This window comes from Molossus molossus, unplaced genomic scaffold (genome assembly GCF_014108415.1).
Source record: "Molossus molossus isolate mMolMol1 unplaced genomic scaffold, mMolMol1.p scaffold_m16_p_13, whole genome shotgun sequence".
Classification (NCBI taxonomy): Eukaryota; Metazoa; Chordata; class Mammalia; order Chiroptera; family Molossidae; genus Molossus; species Molossus molossus.
This window is the reverse complement of record NW_023425348.1, coordinates 41649802-41672519: the sequence shown is the minus strand read 5'-3', so window position 1 is coordinate 41672519 and position 22718 is coordinate 41649802. Positions and strand designations below refer to the sequence as shown.

General features: G+C 38.2%; 1 protein-coding gene and 1 pseudogene across 8 annotated transcripts in view; one reads left to right on the top strand and one right to left on the bottom strand.

Annotated features, from left to right (window-relative positions):
* Nucleotides 1–22718, bottom strand: part of RSF1 (remodeling and spacing factor 1) — a 125365-nt gene that overhangs the window by 86289 nt on the left and 16358 nt on the right. For 4 of the 8 annotated variants that reach the window (XM_036259010.1, XM_036259009.1, XM_036259011.1 and 1 more), the window contains exons 1-2: nt 15997–16045; nt 13268–13412 (exon numbers count right to left, since the gene is read on the bottom strand). The exons of 3 other annotated variants lie outside the window; for them this stretch is intronic. The gene's annotated coding sequence lies outside the window, so the exon portion shown is untranslated. Of the gene's footprint in view, nt 1–13267; nt 13413–15996; nt 16050–22718 lie in introns of those variants that run through there. One more of the 8 variants, XM_036259013.1, reaches the window with a different exon arrangement.
* On the top strand, nt 19334–20469 carry LOC118628208 (annotated as a pseudogene).

Sequence of the window (22718 nt, the reverse complement as noted above, 5' to 3'; positions counted from 1 at the left end):
CAATCCATTTCCTTATGAAATTTATATTGTCTTTATTCTCTGGTAACAGGTGATCAGTTCATTTTTTTCAAATCAACATTAATTTGACAAGCAAAAAATAACTAGATGTGCCCTGGCCAGTTTGCCTAGGCAGTTACAGCGTTGGCCTGCGGACCAGAGAGTCGAGGGTTCAATTCCTAGGAGCATGAACCTCGGTTGTGGTTCTGTCCCCAGCCCTGGTCATGAGGCAACCAGTCAATGTGTCTCTCTCACATCGATGTTTCTCTCTCTCTCTCTCTCGCTCTCTCTCTCTCTCTCTCTCCAGATCTATCTGAAGATAAATGGAAAAATATCCTCAAGTAAGGATTTTAAAAATAAATAAATAAATAAATAACTAGATGAGTAACATACTATGTCATCTTACAGTTTCCTGAAATTGTGACAAATCATAACAGAATGGGTTCATTATAATTTTACAGTTACTTCAACAAATGAGAAAATGTGTATGAAAAACCTTTATCAACCACAAAGAAATATACAAACCAAAGTAACTGTTATTCACCACCAGATGGTGATCATGTCTTATTTAAAGCAAAATGCTGACACCTTATTTGGGTGCCAGCCCACTGACTGCTAAAAATGATCAATAAGCAAACCAGGGTGTCTGAATAAAATGTTGGTGATTTTTAAGTTTGATCAATTGAGACATCAACAAAACATAAGCAATTAAAAATAGGTTCAGCCTGAAGACTTCAAAAGATTTGTTCATGTGAACATTTGATAACTCTAGAATTTAAAGCAAAAGACGTGTTTCTGGCACTCTTATATTGGTTATTTAACCATTTCTACCACCTCACTTCAACAATGATCAAAATATGACCATGAGACTTTGTCTACCCCAATGTTATTTTAAAGCAAATCCAGGTATCATGATTCCATCCCTAAATATTTCACTGTGTATCTCTAAGGGTTATAAGGACTCTTAAAAGTAACCATATTATTATTACCACCCCCAAATTAAATATTGCTTTAATGTCACAGAATTTCCAGTCAAGTAAACAATTTTTAAGTAACTTTTAAACTTTTAATTAACCAAAAAATGAAGTTGTACTTTATTGTTACCTCTGCAGCAGTTCACCTGTATCTGCTCAGCACTTTCGATTCCAGTAGGTCAGGGGTGTTAACTGTTCCTGGGAGCGGCCTTCAACCAATAACTAACAGAAGCTCCTATACTCCTTAGCCAGGACAAATCTGAGATGTGATCTACAGTGTCTCTCAGAATTCAACAGGAGGATTCAGCTTCAGTTGCCTATAAAGTAACTTGGTAACACCCTGTATTAGCTTCCCCCGCCTTCCAGGTCTCACTTCCCTCTCCATCAGTGTTTCTGGCATCGCTTTCCAAATAAACTACTTGTACTCACATTATCGTCTCAGGGTCTGCTTTTTGGGGATTCCAAGGTAAGATAAACTTTTAGTGTTTCAATGAAAGCTAAGGATATCCTAAGAATATATAAACATGAAAACTTCTGCCAATATGGACAGGCTGGTGTGGCTCAGTGGACTAAGTGTAGCCCATAGACTAAGAGGTCCTAGTTCCCGATTCCCGGTCTCGATCCTCGGTGGAGGGCGTGCAGGAGGCAGCCAATCAATTTATCTCTCTCACATAGATGTTACTCTCTCTCCCTTCCTCTCTAAGAAATCAATAAAAACATATTAAAAAGATTTTTTCTGTAAATATGTTCAAAGAGTTTAGACAACCAAAAAGGCATACAAATATCCCAGTTTTAAGAACCCTTCCTCCCTACAGGTTCAGGATAGCTGAGATCTTAATTATTTAAGATACATTTTTTTTATTAAGATAATTGTTTGAAAGTGTTCCACTGAGCCCTGGCCAGTTTGGCTCAGCGGTTAGAGCGTCGGCCTGCGGTCCGGAGAGACCCGGGTTTGGTTCCCGCTAAGGGCACGTACTTCGGTTGCAGTTTGTCCCCGGCCCTGGTTGGTCGTGCGGGTGGCAGCCACTCGATGTGTCCCTTCACGTCGATGTTTCTCTCTCTCTCCCTTCTTCTCTCTCTCTCCTGCTCTATCTGTACAAAAAATGGAAAAATATATCCTCGGGTGAGGATTTAAAAAAAAAAAAAAGAAAGTGTTCCACTGAGATTGTTCAGTTATGTTGAAAAACTTCCCAACCGCTTTCTGCTTCATTGTTGGAGAAGTACTTAGTTCCTATGTGCATAAAATCTAATCAAATTGAAAATCAGATACCTTGGCTGGGTTGCTCAGTTGGTTGGAGTGTCGTCCCATACACCGAAAGGTTGTGGAATCGATCCCCAGCTAGGGTGCATATGGGAGGCCACCTATTGTTTCTCTTTCACATGGGTCAGTCTCTCCCCCCCTCTCTCAAATCAATAAAAACATATCCTCCAGTGAGGCTTTTAAAAAATAATAATAAGACAACTGTTGACTTAAATTTGTGGTTTGCTAAGGCTGGGTCCCTTGAAATGCCACAAATGTGAATTTTACAACTATTTTCATATACATATGACTTTCAATGGATTTTAACTGCTGCTGGCCTCAAACAGTACAAGTAAAGTACTTGTGGCAATTTCTTTTGAAAATCAATTTGGGACTATCATGCTAAAAGCCCCCCTTCATTCCCCCAGCTTACATTCCTCACTTCCCCTTCTGAAAAAAGTTCTATGCACTCACTCTCCATTTTGTCACGCATTTGTTCCAGACTCACCAAGTCTGATTTACATTAATTACATTAAATGGCTGCTTTAGTCTTTGTCCTTATTTGGCAGCATTTGACACTGGGAACCACATCATCCTTGAAACCTAGCCATCCTGTGATGCTACTTTTCTGAGTTCTCCTCTTATTTCTTTGTCCTCTTTAAAATTCCTTTGCAGACCCTATACTTCTGCCTTCCCTTCCAAAGTTGGTTCCATTTTAGGACTTCATTTGTTTTGTTTCTAAATTTTTTCATCCATCCTTCTGCTTCAATATAAATATGTTGTCTCAATGTGCTGGTTACGGATATGTGCAAGTAACAGAAAACCTGACCAGAGTGGTTTCACAAAAAAAGGGGTTACTTTTTCTCATATAACAAAAAGTACAGATTAATACATTTCTAGTTTTGGTTTAATGGTTCAATAAATCCACCATACTGAACTTCTTGGAACTCCCAAACATTCCATGCTGTTTATTCATAGCCTCCAGACCTTAGTATGTGCAGTTCCCTCTATCCTGAACACACTTCTACTCATCCTGAGTTGCTTGGTTATTGCTCCTTAGGAAATCATTCTTTTATTATTCTTTCATATCATTCTTTTATCTTACCAGAATTAAGTGCTCCTGCTGGGTGTCCCAAAATGATTCTACTTATGCATCACACTATATCATATATGCCTGTTTGATCACCGCTATTCCACATTAAACAGGACTGTATCTTCAGCACCTAGGACAGTGCCTACCACATATAACTAATTTGAACTTAAAAAAACTTTTTCAAAAAACCAATTTCTCCTAACCATAAACAATAATACACATTTTTAAATTCATACTTAAGGAACCAGATAGAAACACAACACATTTCTAAAACCACTAAAGGAAACATGTAAAATAGAATATCCATTCTAACAATGTGCACCTATGACACTCTATCAACTAACTAGTATACCTATGCTATCAACTTACAAGTGGCTAACCATACACTGGCTTTTGTGAGTAAGCTTCCTAACATGACAAGAGAACAGACTAAGATAAGCAACAAAACAGAAGAGACCATGACTTGTAACACCCTCCTCTGTCAGTCACCCCACTCCCAGCCTCAAGCAACCACTAATCTGCTTTCTGTCTCTATAGATTTGTCTTTTTTAGAGTTTCATATAAATGGAATAACACCATACATACTCATTTTGTCTGGCCTTTTTCACTCAGCATAATTTATGCTTTGAGATCCACCCATATTTTGCATTTACCAGCAGTCTACTCCTTTTTAATATGATTAGTATCCCATTGTATAAACTATTTGCTCATCCAATCATCTGATAAATGTTTGGGTTATTTCTGGTTTAAATACAGCTACTATGAATATTTGTTTTTGTTTGTTTTCTTCAGATAGAGTGGGAGGGAGAGAAAGGGAGAGAGAAACATCGATGTGAGAGCGCCACATCGACTGGTTGCCGCCCACAGTCCCCGACCAGGGCAGGGGACGAACTTCAACTGATTGGTCCGCAGGCCGATGCTCTACTGCTGAGCCAAACCAACCAGAACTGCTATAAACATGTGTGAGCAAGTCTGTGTGTGCATACATTTTTGTTTCTCTTGGGTAGACAGTAGTGGAAACTGATAGGGGTTGTATGGTAGATGTAGGTTTAACGTAATAAAAAACTCCCAAATGTTTTTTGCCAAATTAGTTGCACTATTTGATCTTCCCGCCATTATTGTATAAGAGTTCCAGTTGTTTGACATCCTCACCAACATCTGAGGTGTTGTCAATCACATTTCAAAGAATGTGTTTTCCACTTTGTTGCGTACATTGTTCCAGAATGTCAATAACGTCCAGTTTGTTGATAACACTGTTCATGTCATCCTATTTTAACAGATTTTGTCCAGTTGTACTATCAATTACTGAGACAGAAGTGTTAAAATTATCAAGTACAACTTTAGATATTTTTTTCAGCAGAGAAAAGGGTTGGGAGGAAGGGAGAGGGGGAGAGAGAGGAAGGAAGAGAGAGAGATTTGTTTTCCCAGTTATTTATGCATTTTTGGTTGCTTCTTGTATGTACCCTGACAGAAGACTGAACCTGCAGCCTATGCATATAGGGATGATACTCTAACCAACTGAGCTACACAGCCAGGGCCATAATATCCATTTCTATTTCTGCTAATATTCCTTGTTCTGAAGTCTCCACTTTCTGATATTAATATAGCTATTCTGGGTTTCTTATGATTAATTTTACACAGTTTTTCATTTTCTATCCTTTTATTTTTAACTTATCTTTATATTTAAGTGGAATTTGTAGGGTCTTGCTTTTTTTATCTATTCTCATTATCTTTGTCTTTTCTTTCATTGTAATTAATTTAAAGTAAAATATAGAAGGCTAGTGGTAACCAGACTGGAGAGAGCACATTTAGCAAACTACGGCCCACAAGGCAAATGCAGCCTGTAATCCGTTTTTGTATGGCCAGCTAATTAAGAATGGTTTTACTTTTTATTTTTTTTAATCCTCACCCGAGAACATTTTTGCATTTATCTTCAGATAGAGCAGGAGGGAGAGAGAGAAACATCGATGTGAGAGAGATACATCAAGTGGCTGCCACTCACACGACCCCAACCAGGGCCGGGGACAAACTGAAACCGAGGCATGTTTCAGTGTTGTTAAATGTATCACGGATGTCCCCCTCTTTTCCCCCACTGACCCCTTCCTCCCCAATCCCAAATGCCTCCTGCCTTCCCCAAACTACTGTCAGTGTCCATTGGTTATGCATATATGCATAGACATTCTTTGGCTTATCTCATCCCGCCCTCCTTCCCTTTGAGGTTCATCAATTTGTACTTCTTAATTCCTTCATCTTTTTCACCCATTCCTCCAGCGCCTGCCCATCTGGCAAGCAACCAAAAGTTCTCTGTATCTATGAGTCTGTTTCTGTTCTGCTTGCTCATTTTGTTTGTAGACTCAATTGTTGATAGATATGTATTAATTGCCATTTTAGTGTTCATATTTTTGTTCTTCTTCTTCTTCTTCAAGAAAACCCTTCAACATTTCATATAATACTGGTTTGGTGGTGATGAACTCCTTTAGTTTCTTCTTGTCTGGGAAACTCTTGGTATGTCCATCAATTCTAAATGATAGCTTTGCAGGATAGAGTAATCTTGATTGTAGGTTGTTGCTTTTCATCACCTTGAATATCTCTTGCCACTCCTTTCTGGCCTGCAAAGTTTCTTTTGAGAAACTGGCTGACAATCTTATGGGAGCTCCTTTGTAGGTTACAAACTGCTTTTCTCTTGCTGCTTTTAAGATTCTCTCTTTGTATTTAACCTTTGGCATTTTGATGATAATGTGTCTTGCTGTGGACCACTTTGGGTTTATCTTGTTTGGGACTCTCTGTGCTTCCTGGATTTGTATGTCTGTTTCCTTCACCCAGTTAGGGAAGTTTTCTGTCATTATTGTTTCAAATATGTTTTCAATTTCTTGCCCTCTCTCTTCTCCTTCTGGCACCCCTATGATGCAAATCTTGGCATGCTGAAGTTGTCCCAAGAGGCTCCTTACACTATCCTCATTGTTTTGGATTCCTTTCTTCTTTTTGCTGTTCTGATTGGGTGTTTTTGGCTTCTTTATATTCCAAATCAATGGTTTGCTTCTTGGCTTTACCTACTCTACTATTGATTCCCTGTAAATTATTCTTTGAGTTAATGCATCCTTCATTTATGACTGGTTCTTTTTTGTTGTTGCTGTTCTAAGTTCCTTGCAGTTCTCCTGAAGGTCCTTGAAGGTCTCATTAAGTTCCTTGAATGTCTCACTAAGTTATTTGAGCAACCTTATAACCAGTGTTTTGAACTCTGCATCTGATTTATTGCTTATCTCCATTTTGTTTAGTTCTTTTCCTGGAGTTTTGTTCTTTTCCTTCATTTGGAACATGTTTCTATGTCTTCTCATCATTTTGGCTGCTTCCCTGTGTTTGTTTCTATGTATTAGGTAGAGTTGCTATGTCTCCTAGGCTTTGTAGGGTGGCGTATTGTTGTAGGTATCCTATAGGATCCAGTGGCATAGCCTCCCTGATCACCCCAGCTGGGCCCTTAAGGTGCACCGCTAATGTGGGCTGTACACCCTCCTGTTGTAACTGAGTCTTGACTGCAATAGGCAAGTCAATGGGAGGGATGCACTCAGGCTCATCAGCTGCAAGGACTGGCTGTGCCCACTGACCACTGGCCTCTGACTACCTTGGAGGATCAGGAGTGTAGGAACCCACCACACAGAGCAAGACTTACTTCACCAGGGCTCTGGTACACACTGAGTCCACTCATTGAGTGTGTCACTTATGGAGGTGGTTGGGTGGTGGTATTTCAGTATGGTCTAAAGCTGTCCACTGGGCATGCTGGCTCTGGGACAAGGTCAGCCACTGCCTGTGTTTTATCCAGGACCACCTGGCATAAGCTACAAAGTGATCTGCTAATGGCTGCTTCTTGTGCTGGGCTTGGAAGGTGCCAAGAAAAAGCCAAGTTGTGAACCAAGGCTGGCTGCTTCTAGTGGCATACCTGGGGCAACATAACAAGAGGTATAGGGCTCACTGAGACCAGATGCTACTTGTTTAAGAGATTTTAGGAAACTCTGAAGCAAGCTCCAAGATAAGCCAATCCTATGGAAAAGGCTTTGGAAATGGCTTGGGTGGGCCTGAAAGCTGGGTGGGGCCAGGCCTCAGGTAATCACCAGGGCACGGCAAACAGAACCCTGTTAGCCAGGTTGCTGGAGTCCCAGATATGGCACCCTTTTGCTGGTCTCATAGGGGAATGGCTCACCAAAGGAACAACAGCCTCCGCCAGCACCTCTATCTGAGAGAAAGCTGCCTCTCCAGCCCTCATCCCAAGGTCAAACAGCTCCGTTATTCGCTGTATGTCTCTGGTGCCTTTCAAGCTGCCTCCCCTCCAAGCTTAGAGGGAACAAGTCCAAGTAAATCCGTGCATGGGCCCTTTAAGAGGAGCTGCCTGGGATGCCACCAGCCTCAGCTTCCTTCAGCCTCAGTTCCTGCTGGTTTTACCAGCCAGAAGTGATGGGGACTTCTCTTCCTGGCACTGGAACCCTGGAGCTGGGCATCTGGTGTGGGAGGGGGACCCCTCACTCCTCAGGGAGGACCTTCACAGCCAAGGTAGCCTTCCTGATTATTATCTGCCACACATGGGTATGGGAACAGCCTGTCCTCACTTCCACCTCTCCACTCTTCCTACCAGTCTCGATGTGGCTGCTTCTTTAATTTCATAGTTGTAGGACTTCCACTCCGCTTCATTTCAGGCGGTTCTGAAGGATGGTTGTGCTGTAGTTTAGTTGTAATTTTGATGTGGTTGTGGGAGGAGGAGATCCCATGTTTACCTATGCCACCATCTTGACCGGAAGTCCTGGAATATTTTTGTTAATTATTATTTTGTAATATGACAATTACACGAAATTAAAACTTCAGTGTTTAGCCCTGGCCAGTTTGGCTCAGCGGTTAGAGCGTCGGCCTGCGGTCCAGAGAGACCCAGGTTCGGTTCCCACTAAGGGCACGTACTTCGGTTGCAGTTTGTCCCCGGCCCTGGTTGGTCGTGCGGGTGGCAGCCACTCGATGTGTCCCTTCACGTCGATGTTTCTCTCTCTCTCTCCCTTCCTCTCCCTCCCTCCCACTCTATCTGTACAAAAAATGGAAAAATATCCTCAGGTGAGGATAAAAAAAAACAAAAAAAAACTTCAGTGTTTATACAAATAAAGTTTTATCGGAACACAGCCATATCTATTTATTTATGTAATGTGTTTGGCTACTTGCATGCTACTACACTGGCAGTACCGGCCAATCTGTTGATAATTTCAACAGACATTGTAGAGACCACAAAACCTAAAATATTCTTAATATCTAGCTCTTTACAGAAAAAGTTTGATAGACCCCAATTAACACTATTTAAATTTAATGCAATTGTTATTATTGGATTTTAATCTACAATCTTAACATTTGTTTTCAACATTTCTTTGTACCTTTGTTCCATTTGTTTCTGCCTCCTTTTAGATTAACTGAGCATACTTTAGCATTCATTTCATATACACTATTGGCTAACTAGGCAAATTTCTTTAATATTTTAGTGGTTGTTCTAGGTTTTACAATATCCATCTTTAACTCAATACAATCTACCATGAAATTATGTTCTCCCACTTCACATAAAATGTGAACACTTTTTACCCTTACAGTACTACTCGTCCTCTTCCCTGCTTTTATCCTTTATAATAGAGTTGTCACATATTTTACTTTTACGTGTTATAAAACTTACAATATATTATGATTTTTGTTTCAAACAATTATCTTTTTAAAACATTTCTAAAATTAGAGAAAATGTATTTTATGTTTACTCACATATTTATCATTTCTTGTACCCTTCTTTATCTCTTTGTCTAGATCCAAGCTATCATCTGATCCATTTCCCTTTATCTGAAGATGTCACTTATAGTACATGTCAGCCAGCTAATAACAAATTCTCTGGTTTTATTTGTCTGAAAAAGTTTTTATTTCACTGCATTTTCAAAGGATATTTTCCAGGATACATAGTAAAAGTTCTTTTCATTCAGTACTTTAAGTGCTCCATTATCTTCCTGGTCTGTATAGTTTCAGACAAGAAGTCTTCATTGTTTCTCTGTATGTAATATGTCCTTTTCTTTGGTTGCCTTCAAAGTTCTCTCTTTAACACTAGTTTTTAGTAGTTGGTTATGTCTTAGCATTCTGTGTGTGTTTGTAATGCACTATCCAATTGGTTAAATCCTTTCAGTTATTATTTTTTAAAATTTTAGACACTGTTATTTTTCATCCCTAGAAGTTCCTTTTGGTTCTTTTTTATATCTCTCATTAGTCTACTCATTAAGTTTATATTTTTCTTTAAGCACATGTATTAGTTGCAATAGCTACTGTAACATCCTGTCTGCTAGCTCTATCACCTCTGTGATTTTTCAATGTTTCTTTGGACGGATTTTTCTCCTGATTACAGATTACACTGAACCTGCTTCTTGCCATGTCTAGAAATTCCTGCTTGGGTGCTGGAAAATATCAATGTTACACTATGGTTGTTGAATATTTGAGATCATTGCATAAAGATTTGTTTTAGCAGGCAGTTATTTATAGATACATTCGACCCCTCTGAGAACTTTTCTTTCTTTAGTACGTAACAAATCCACTGGGCTCTTCACTGAATGCCTTGGGTGCGCCAAAGGACCCTTCATTCACTGTCTAGTTATAGTTAAAAGGCTCCTATATAGCTCAGGAAATGTTCTGCTAATAATTCCATGATGTTCACTGACCAGCCTTATGGAGTTTCACTTTATGCATTCATGACCTGGGATTCAGCAAAGACTCGAGGTGGCCCATATATTGGAGTTCTTTTATCTACATAGGTCCTTTCTTTTCAACACCTGGTCATGCATCTTCTTACTGCCTAACCCTAGTCAAAATCGAATCTTTGTCTTCTCAACTGAGTGAGGCTTCCAGGCTCTCCTTACAGTTCCTCTCCTTGCTCCTGTGGTACCAAAGACGCTTCCAGAAAGGAAGCCACAGTAGTTACAGAGCTCATATCTTTTATTTCTCCTCAATCAGGGAGCATAGTCCTTCCTACTCTGCTTATGGTATAATATCTAAAAAGAGATGGTTTGTGTATTTTATTTTTTCTTTATTGATTTTTGAGTGAGAGAAAGGGAAAGGGAGAGACAGAAACATTGATGAGAGAGAACATCGATTGGCTGCCTCCTACATGCTCCCCATTGGGGATTTGGCCCCACTACCTGGGCATGTGCTCTGACTGGGAATCGAACTGACGACCTCTTGGTGCATGGATCAACACTCAACCACTGAGCCACACAGGCCAGGCTGGTTTGTGTATTTTAGTCCAGTTTACTAGCTGTTTGTAACAAGAGGGTAAAGACACCCTTGTTACTCCATCATGGCCAGAGCTAAAATTCCTAATTTTTAAAACAAAATTAAAGACATGTATTTGAGCAGATCATGTGAATTTAAGGAATAAATTATAAATGGATTTATTTTTATACATGAATTACCTAAAAAGAAACAATAAGTATATCATATTCTGGTTTTTAATATTTTTTAAGTGGGAGGGACTAATATTAGATCCTTAAAACAACTTTAGAGGTGACTATTATTATCTCCATTATGATGAGGCTCAGAAATTAATATTGCCCAGGTGACACAAATATCAAGTAGAAAGGCTAAGATTCTAACCCAGCTAAAAGTAAAGACCTACACCAACCACACTGTTTCCCATTATTTCTCACCACAGATACTGTATCAGATTTGGTTTACCAAAATGAATCTATTTAAATATCCTGTGTTTTACTTAGCCAGGTTATTATTAACTATCAATCAGAATATCTGATCAGCACGCGTAAAAAAATTTACCACACTGAATTGAGAATATTTCATATAAAGGTGACAATACAATGTCATTGCTAGCCTAATGGGACCTTTTGACAAATAGATGTATATATTTTTTTTTTTTTTATCCTCATCCGAGGACATTTTTCCACTTTTTGTACAGAGTGGGAGGGAGAGAGAGGAAGAGAGAGAGGGGGAAACATCGACGTGAAGGGACACATCGAGTGGCTGCCACCCGCACGACCAACCAGGGCCGGGGACAAACTGCAACCGAGGTACATGCCCTTAGCGGGAACCGAACCCGGGTCTCTCCGGACCGCAGGCCGACGCTCTAACCGCTGAGCCAAACCGGCCAGGGCCAAATAGATGTATATTTACTTAAATTTAAAACTGGCATTTTAACATATTTTAAATGTCTTACAGACCCTTGGTTATGATTTATTCAAGCCAGTAAACCCCTAAGAAAAACATGTATTTCCTATTTCATGTAAGCAGACATTATGTTAACCATGTAATGTTGGAGATCACTAGAATATAAGTTCCATTCAAGTTTTATTCATTACAAAAAGAAGGGTTTAACATACAATAGGTAGTCAATAAAGGGGACCCATAATTTTAATTCTCTAAAAGCATAATGACAGAGATACATTTCATCAAGATGGCAGGCTGACCTTGCTACCCAAATCCCTTAAAATGACAGTGAAAAAAGTAATGGGTTTATGTTTCCAATAAATATGGAGTAACAACTGTATTTACCTTACCTGCCTGAAACTAAACATGAAACAAAATATATGAAACCATGGCACTCAAGACATTATACAAGAGGCAAATAAAGACAGTGAACAGTGATATATGAGAGATGGGAAACAAAACAGATGAATCCTACAATTGCCCCAGCTACTACCTAGGTAAAGAGGCAAAGAGGGAAGAACATAAAATACAAAGGAAAAAATGTGACAAGAGATGTACAAGACCTGTGAAAACTGTAAAAAAGTGCTAATAAAAACTGAATAAGCCCTGGCTGGTTTGGCTCAGTAGTTAAGAGTGTCGGCCCACGGACCAAAGAGTCGCAGGTTCAATTCAGGTCAAGGACATGTTGCGGTTTGTCCCCGGTCCGAGTCGTGCGGGAGGTGGTCAATCGATGTTTCTCTCTCTCTCTCCCTCTCTTCCTCTGTCCCTCCCTCCCTCCCTCCCACTCTATCTAAAGATAAATGGAAAAATATCCTTGGGTGAGGATTAAAAAAACACAAAACTGAATAAAACATAAATAAGTGGAGCAATGTACCAGGTTCAAGTATCAGAACACAATATCTTAAGGTGCCATTTATTTCCCCCCAAATTCATCTATAGATTCACCATAATCCCAATGAAAATTTCAAGAAACTTTTTTTGTAGAAATTGATAAGCTTATTTTAAAATTAGTATGGAAAGGCAAAGAACCTAGAATAGCTAAAAACACCCTTTAAAAAAAAGAATCAAGTTGGAGGGCTTGAAGTACCTGACTTCAAGACTTATTACAAAGCTAGTTATGTCAAGTCAATGATACTGGCCTCAAGATACACAAACAGATCAATGAAACAGAATGTAGGATTCAAAAATAGACCTATTACAGTCAATTAACTCTTGAAAAAATTTTTAGTGAAATAAAATTTACATAACATAAAACCCACCATTTTAAGCATTTTAAAGTACACAATTCAATGGTTTTCAGTATATTTGCGATATTGTGCAACTATCACCCCTATCTAAATTATGGAATATTTCTACCAACCCAGAAATAAACCTTATCCCTTCCGATTTCTGCACCTCAATCCCTGCCAACTACTAATCTATTTTCTGCCTCTATGGATTTGCCTAATTTGGAAATTTAATATAAATGAAATCATACTCAATGAAACCAAAAGTTGGTTGTTTGAAAAGATGAACAAAAGTGACAAATCTTTAGCTTGACTGATGAAGAAAAATAAAGAAAAGATTTAAATTAATAATGACCTTACAGAAATAAAAGGATTATTAAGAGAATACTATTCACAAATGAATGCCAACATATATAACCTAAATGAAATAGATACATTCCTAAAACTACCAAAAGTTACTCAAGAAGAAATAGAAAATCTGAAAACCCAGAGGGTATTCAAGTAAAAAGATTAAGTCAGTAATCAAAAAACTTACCCCAAAGAAAAGCCCAGGACCAGATGGCTTCACCGGTTAATTCTACCAAATATTTATAGAAGAATTAACACCAATCCTCAAATGCCTCCAAAACACAGAAAAGGATGCAATACTTCCCAACTCATTCTATGAGGCCAGCATTACCCTGATGCCAAAACAGACAAAAAAAATCACAAGAAAACTATAGATAAGTATCCTTTATGAAGATGGACACAAAAATCTTGAATAAAATACAAACAAACTGAATCCAGCTACATACTAAAGAAATCTCATACCATGACCCAGTGGGATTTATCTCAGAAATATAAGGAAGATTCAAGGATAGGAGGGGCTAGTCATGCCAAAAGACCAATCAATTGGGGCTTTGCCACTGATATCAGCTCTACCTCTGTGGAGGGGAAAGGGTCTGGAGATTGAGTTCAATGACATGGCCAAAACTCCAATAAAAACTCTGCTACACTGAAGGTCAGTGGAGGTTCCAGACTGGTAAATATACATTGATGTGCTGGGAAGATGATTCACTCTGATTCTAGAGTGAGAGGACCTGGAAGCTCTACATTGGGTCCCTCCCAGATTTTGCCTTATACGCCTCTTCATCTGACTAGTCCTAAATTGTATCCTTTAAAGTAAAGCCAAGCCCTGGCCTTTTGCTCAGTAGCTAGAGGGTCGGCTCTCGGAACACATAGTTGCGGGTTTGATTTCCGGTCAAGAGCATGTGCCTGGGTGGCAGGTTCGAACCCCAGCCCCAGTTGGGGTTGTGCATGAGGCAACCAACCGATATGTCTCTCTCACATCAATGTTTCTCTTTCTCCCTCCCTCCCACCCCCCTTCCCTTCCTTCCACTCTATCTAAAAATCAATGGAAAAATATCCTTGGGTGAGGATTAAAAAAAAAAAGAAAGCTATAATTGTAAATATAGCACTTTACTGAGTTCTGTGAGTTCTTCTAGCAAATTATCAAACCCAAAGTGAGTCATGGGAACTTATAACTGGCATCTAATATGGGGGCTGTCTTACTGGTGACTGTACTTAAACCTGTGGAATCTGGAGCTAGTGCCAGGTGGTAGGAGTCAAAATTAAATGGTATTGCAGTTGATGTAAAAGCCAACCAAGAGTTTTTATTAAATATGATATGCTGATTCTAAAATTCTAATGAGACTATAAAGAACAGAAAATAACCAATAGGTTTTCAAAAAAGAATAAGGTAAGAGAACTTGCCTTATCAGATAAAAGGACTTAATTTAAAGCTATAGTAAATAAAACCATGTGGTGAAGGAGACATCAGTGTAATAAACAGAAAGCCTACAAATAGACCCACACATACATGGAAACTGGTATGACAACTGGCGTTACAAATTAGAAAGGGGGAACAAAACCTCATACATTACACAAAACTTTTAGAAAACAAAAAAAGATGAGTGCCTTCTGACCTCAGAATCATAAAAGGGGTTTTTAAAACAAGATATAGAAAGTGTAACTGTAAAAATAAAAAAGATTGGCAATTACACTACACTGAAATTTTAAAGTTTGGATCAACAAGAGATGTTATAAAAATAGTAAAAAAGGGTAAGCAGTATCGAGATATTCACATTGCAAACAAAAATGACAAAGAATTGACAGCAAAATAAAAACAGACAACTACAAAGAAAACAGGGAAGGCTATTATAAAAAGAAGATTTATAGAAGGGAAAACTAAATTGCTGGAAAAACATGAAAAAATGTTCAACCTTATCACAGTAACAGTAAGAAACTAATTCACAAGCACATTATCAAAAACTTAAAAATCTGACAATATCAAGTGTTGATTATCTGAATGGGAACCCTCATACACTGCTGGCAGTGTATAAACTGATAAAGCCAAGAGCAATCTGGGTATACCAAGGCTAAAATAAAGATTATATACCCTTTAGCCCAGCATTTCCACCTCTAGGCAAAGCCGCTAGAATGTTTATTACAGCCTGGTCGGTATGGCTCAATGCACTGAGCGTTGTCCCATGTACTGAGAGATCCGGGTTCCATTCCCAGTCAGGGCACATGTCCACGTTGCCGGCTCTATCCCCAGTAGGGGGTGAGCAGGAGGCAGCCGATGGATGTTTCTCACATTGATGTTTCTATCTATCTCTCCCTTTCTCTCTCTCCAGAGAATCATTAAGAACATAATAAAAAAATAAAAAAAAGAAAGTTCATTACAGCATAACTCTTATCAGCACAAAAATAAACAAAATAGCCTAAATATCAAAGTAAAAAACTTTACAGTATTTTCATGTAACAGGATACTATACAGCAGTTAATGTAAATAACTAAAATAACATTTACCAATAGGGATATATTTCTAAAACAGTGTTGGGGGTGGGGGAAGGAAGTTGTAGAGGAATGAGAACAATATTATACTGTTTACTAAAGTTTTAAAGCAAGTAAATTCATAGCATGTATTATTTATGGATATATAAATATATACTCTTAGTATAAAACTGTGGGAACAATAAAATCCAAAATTGAGGACAGTGGTTGCCTGTCGAAATGGAGGAAAGAGAATCAGAACAGAAGTACACAGAGAGGGCTTTAAATAAATCTGAAATTTTAATATCTTTAAAAAAAAAAAAGCAAAAGCAAGGACATTGAAAGAAAAAGGCACATCCTAGAAAAGTTCAAAACTCCATGGATAAAAAAACAAAAACAAAAAAACAAAAACCATAAAAATCTTTCAGGAAAGAAAAGAAACTCACTTACAAAGGAACAAGAATCAGATTGACAGATTTCTCTTCAGCAACAGTGGATGCTAGAAGATAAAAGAGCAATATTGTCAAAGTTCTGGGGGGAAGTTATTTGAACACTGGAAAACTGTATTCAATCTAAATGGGCACTCAGAACAGGGGGCAAAATAAATATATTTTCAAACATGCAAGAACTCAAAGTTCACCACTTAGAAATTCTGTTTGAAAAAGAATGTAATACAGCAACAGAACTCATCTAAGCAGGAAAATGTGGGAATCAAAAACAGTGGTGAGCAAATAAACTATTAAAATATATAATTTAATTTAAATGATTGTTGAGAAACACAAAAATAAATGAAAGACAACATGGAACTAATATCCCAAATAGTTAAAACATGGCAGGTTGGGTGTGGGACTGACAGGCAGGGTCAGGGAGGGAACCTATTAAGATTCTTATATTGCTTTGTGTTTATTACAGTTATTAAAGCAACTTATTGTGCTCTAGTATCAACCTTAGAGAAAATGAAGAAAATCTCCCAATATTAATTTCAACTCAGGTAACATTACAGGTTTGAGTTATCACATAGTGTCTAATATCCTATATAATAGTTGGAGAAACAGTCAGCCCCTGATATGGAATTCGACTCAAATATTTCTGCTAGAGAATCTTTCAAATTAGTCAAGAATTACTTAGCAACTATCAACCCACAGAAATGACAAACATTTACTTATGTACTTCCCATCTATATAACTCACTCAATCCACACAATATATTTTACATATCTGTGTCTCAATTTAGAATGGCATTTGAATTTATCTGAAGTTCCATTTCCTTGTAAAGGGGGGGAGGGAATATACAATAAACTATCAAATCTTTACTCTTAAGAACATAGCAATCTCTATAATTATAAAAAAAAAATTTTGCAAATGAAAATGACAGAATACCTCGGTTAAAAAAGCTTTACCTATGAAAGAATACAACTGAACACCAATGCCAAGATAGTTTAATAAAGTTAATTTTAATTATCTTAAGTACATAAATAACATACTCTAAAACTGCCCTTAACAAAATATTAAGTATACATTTAACATATGTATAGCAACTTAAACAATTCACAGAAAACAAAAAAGCTGTAAACTAAGATATATTGCCATAATCTGTTTATTCAGAGTAAGCTTTTAGTAAGCTATAAAATTAACACAGCTAGTTCTTCAAACAGTGCTTGTATATGTTTATTAGAATTCTGCATTTTTAAAAATAGGAAATCACACCCTTCCCCTATAAACCCTGGGCTTTTTTGGCCATTTCTTTCCATAATAAATGGAACTATTAATAAATGGAACTCTTTACTCTATAAGCCAGAAGAAACCTGGGAATCACACTAAACTCTTTTTACTCGAAGACCCTTCACATCAATTCTACCTACAATATCTCAGATGTAGCCTTTCTTCTCACTCCCGACAGCCACCGCCCCAATTCATACCTCACCAATATTATAACAACTTCTAGCTGATTTCCCTACCCTCAAGCTGTACACTCTGCTTTCCCAATAACTCAAAAAATGTTACTTTCAGAAATAAAAATTTCAGGTCACACCTGGTGGAGATGATATCAAACAACTTAGAGAAACTAAACTGGGATACTTCTTTTTCTTTTTTTTTTCATTTTAAAAGGTAAATAGCAGGAAGGTAATAATGACTTCCCTGAGATGTCTTGGGAAAGATAAAAGAAAAATATTTTAAAACTGTATTTTGAGGATTCCTATAATTAGTAATAAACTTAAAAGACAGAGGTTAACATATATGCTTTGGCATGCTGTTAAGACCATAAAATCCAAGAAAGGAATTGAAAGATTACACAAAGATTTCTCAACTCAGGCTTCTCAGGTACTATTACAATATTCAAGATGGAAAGAACCTGGAAAGAAACACCTGAGGAAAGGAGGGTGGGAGAAAAGGAGAGAGGAAGAAAAACAAGTGGAGGAAGGGAGATCCAGTAGTATGTATCTTTATAAGTAATATCCAAAAGGAAATGGAGAGTTACACCCTGACAAATCTCTAGCAAGTCAAGGATGAACACAAAACATATAAATATATCAAACATTCATTCTACTAACATTCAAGCACGTATGATATGCTAAGTACTAGGCTAGAAACTTAAATAAGGTAAAACAAATTCTTTATGGATCTCAGTCACTAACATGTTGTCTTCACTTAATGCGCTTTTTTTTTTTTTTACTTTAAACAAAATACTTCAAGGCATTTATAACTCATGTGTCCCAATCTAATTTTTTCACATAGTATGAAGTTCCTCAATCATAAATCTCTTAGAAACCTAATGCCTAAAATCAACTAATATCTGTACACCCCAGAATGTTTTACACTTCTATGACTTTTCCCATGCTGTTCCCTACCTAGAATGCTTTTCCATCTCCTAGCCAACCATTCAAATTTCCATAATGACTATAGTGATGCTATGGTATGTCCTGGGGAAAGTTAGGTACTTGCTCTTTTATATTCCCAAAGCAATTATACTTCCATATAATTGTTTACATGACCTTGTAAACATGATACGAGTATATGATGTCTATAAGAAACACACTTTAGCCCTGGCCGGTTTGGCTCAGCGGTTAGAGCGTCAGCCTGTGGTCCACAGAGACCCGGGTTCAGTTCCCGCTAAGGGCATGTGCCTTGGCTGCAGTTTGTCCCCGGCCCTGGTTGGGTTGTGTGGGGGGCAGCCACTCGATGTGTCCCTTTCACATCGATGTTTCTCTCTCTTCCTCTCTCTCCTTCCCGCTCTGAGTAAAAAATGGAAAAATGTCCTCAGGTGAGGATGAAAAAAAAAAAAAGAAACACACTTTAGAATTAAAGACACAGGAGGTGCCCTGGCCAGGGTGGCTCAGTAGCTAGTGTTGGCCCGCAGACCACAGTCACTGATTCGATCCCTGGCCCTGGTCCAGGTAGTGTGGGAGGCAACCAATCGATGTATCTCTCTCACATCAATATTTCTCTCTCTCTCCCTCCCCGACTTCGTCCCTCCCTCCATCTGAAAAAAAAAAAACAAAACAATGAAAAATACCCTCAGGTGAGGATTAAAAAATAAACAAATAAATAAAAATAAAGACACAAGGAGGTTAAAAGGATGGAAAAAGATATACCATAAAAGCAGTAACCAAAAGACAACTGGAATGGCTACACAAATACCGAGACAAAACTTAAAGTCAAGTACCAGGACAAACAGGTGACAACAGGCATTCCTAGTTACACATCAGAATCGACCATGCTTTTTTCCCCCTTAGCTTTCTGTGCTCCTCTTTCCTCTATTGCCACCACCCTCTGGGTCAACCAACGCCATGGGTTTTGGAAAACTGAAAAGTTCTGCCAGCCTCCAGGCACTCAACAACTACCTGGCAGACAAGAACTACACTGAGGGGTATGCGCCACCATAAACAGATATGGCAGTATTTGAAGCAGTCCCCGGCCCACCACCTGCTGATTTGTATCACCCCCCACGTTGAAATCTTACGACAAGGAAAAGGCCAGCCTGCCAGGAGTGAAGAAAGCTCTGAGCAAGTGCAGCTCAGCTAATGTGGAAGACACCACAGGAAGTGGAGCTACAGAGAGTAAAAAATGACGATGACATTAATCTCTTTGGATGTGAGGAGGAGGAAAGCAGCAAATAAGTAAAAAAGGCTATGAGAAGAGCTCCTTGCATAGTATGAGTTAAAGAAAGCCAAAAAAGCTGCTCTTGTTGCCAAATGTTTCATCTTATTAGATATGAAACCTTGGGATAACAAGTCGGAAATGGCAAAAGTAGAGGAGTGTGCCAGGAGCGTTCAAGCAGACAGCTTGGTCTGGGGCTCTTCTAAACTAGTTCCAGTGGGGTATGGAATTATAAATCTTCAAATACAGCCCTGGCCGATTTTGCTCAGTGGTTAGAGCATTGGTCCATGTACCAATGAGTTGTGGGTTCAATTCCGGTCAAGGACACATACCTTGGTTGCAGTTTTCGTCCCAGACCTGGTTGGAGTCGAGCAGGAAGCAACCAGTCAATATGTCCCTCTCACATTGATGTTTCTCACCCTCTCCCTCCCTCCCTCCCTCTCTCTCACTCTATCTGAAGATAAACTGAAAAATATCCTTGGGTGAGAATTAAAAATAAAAAATGGGGGGAGGGAAGAGAGAAACCACAGAACTTATATGTATGTATGCAGAACCATTGGACATAGACAGCAATGCTGGGGGTGGGAGGGCGGGATCGGGAGGAGGGTGGCAATGGGGGGGGGGGCAGAAACATCTGTAACAAAAATAAATTAATTTTTAAAAAGGGAGGAAAAAAAAGAAACTAAACCATTTTGAACAATTAAAAAAAAATCTTCAAATACAGTGCATAGTAGAAGATGATACAGTTGGAACAGATGTGGAGTGGATCACTGCTTTTGAAGACTTTGTGCAGTTCATGACTGTGGCTGCTTTCACCAAGATCTAAAACCCATCACCGTCCTTAAATTAAAGCTTGAAAGATTTAAATTAAAAAAAAAAAAAAGAATCACTGATGCCAGGACCCAAATCTTCAAATATTCTGATTTTATGGTATATGGTAATGTCAGGCATCAGTATAAGGATTCCTTAAAGATATAGCCAGAAATAGTTAATTAGGTAATCTAAGTATAATAAAGGTTAAAACCACTGAGCTAGAAGGAAAACACAAGACTCTTTACTTAGGGTAGTGGAAGTCATAACAGTAGAGGAACAGAGGCTTACTGATGACGCACTGCACAAAACTTTACAACTATGGGAGATGGAGTCCTACTGCAAAAAGATTCAAAAAAATAATTATTTTCAAGTCTGAGGAAGATTAGGGTTGTCCTAAGTAATGATGACCAGGTAAAGAATCTTGTTCAAGGCATTAAATTGTACCCATGAATTTTTTTTTTCTTTATTGATTTTAGAGAGTGAGGAAGGAAGAAGGAGAGAGAGAGAGAAACATTAATGAGAGAGAACATCAAATGGCCACCTGCTGCATGCCTCCCACTGGGGATCAGGCCCACAACCTGGGCATGTGCCCTGACCAGGAATTGAAAAAGCAATCTCGTGGTGCATGGGTCGACGTTCAACCACTGAGCCACACAGGCCAGGCTGTATTTCTTTACTTTTAATATACATATATCTCAGTATCCCATTATAATATATACCTTTTATAATAATGCTCATACTAATTAGAAATTTTTAAAGTAAAAAAGCATAAATGAATAGGAAAGCATGATATAATCTGACTCAGAATCCTAAGAGTTCAGATCACTGCTCAGTGTTCAGACCAAGACTATGGTACTGAGGATCACAGTACAATCATAAGAAGATCATAACTGCCCTGGCCAGGGTGGCTAAGTGGTTGGATTGTCAGTCCAGGAATCGAAGAGCTGCAGGTTTGATTCTCCAACCCCAGTTGGGGCACATGAGGGAGGCAACTAATCCATGTGTTTCTTTCACACTGATGTTTCTCTCTCTCTCTCCTTCCTCCCTCGCTTCCACTCTTTCTAGAAAAATCAATGAAAAAAATATCCTCAGGTGAGAATTAACAACAACAAAAAATATCATAGCTGAGGGGACAGTACAATGGTTAAGAACTAGGGTTTCTGAAGCCAGATTTACCCAATTTTAAATTCCTACAGCACTACATACAACCTATCTTTGTACTATCAAATTTTCTTCCAACTCTTTAATGCTGTGTAGTTTCAGGCAAGTTACTTTACCTCTAAGACTCAATTTCTTTCTTTCTTTCTTTCTTTTTTTTTTTTTGGATATTTTGTTCAGATAGAGTGGGAGAGAGAGAGAGAAACATCGACGTGAAAGGGACACATCGAGTGGTTGCCACCCCCACAACCCAATCAGGGCCGGGGACAAACTACAACCGAGGTACATGCCCTTAGCAGGAACCGAACCCGGGTAAGACTCAATTTCTTTATAAAGGGAAAATAGTAGCAGTAATAAAAGGGTTGTGAGGATTAAATGATCTTGGTAGAAGACTTCAGTATAAAGTCTGGCTCAACAGTAAGCTCTAATAACTGTAATATTATTACTAAAAGCATTTAATCTATAAAATTTTGGTAAAGCATGTATACTCCAAGCCACTCATTTTTGCAATTTTAGAATTAACTTATTTTTGTTTTTATCAAAGATGGGAATGGAGGAGAGAAAGTTGAAAAGATAATTAAGGTTGAAAAGGGAGGTCCAAAATATGGGAAAATAGGAAAGAAAAAGGATGAGACATAGCTATTATGGTGAATCAAACCAGATTAAGTATAGAAAAAAAATAGGCTATAAAATGAAAAGACCATAAAGATAAAAAGACAAGGACAAACCAGTTATGAGTCAAACTTTCTAGAATAAAAAAATCTCAAAAATGAGGAATGTTATCAAATGTCTAGATTCAGATGCTGGCCCAAGTCAGCACTACTGGAGATGGCTCCTTTATGATTGTAATAAAGTAAAGCTTGGCAAGACTTTAATGGAAATATAAATTAAGCTCCATTATATTTCTTATTAGACAAAGTTCTTCAATGTGTTACAGTCTTGCAAAATCCAAAATTGCAAACACCTAAAGCAAATTACAATCTGGAATAACTCATTGTAATTTTTTCCCCTAAAAGGCTTTTAACACTGAAACAATGAGGAAATGGCAATTACATTTATTTGCAAAGCCAATTGTGAAGATGCTCAGAACAAAAGGAACAGAAG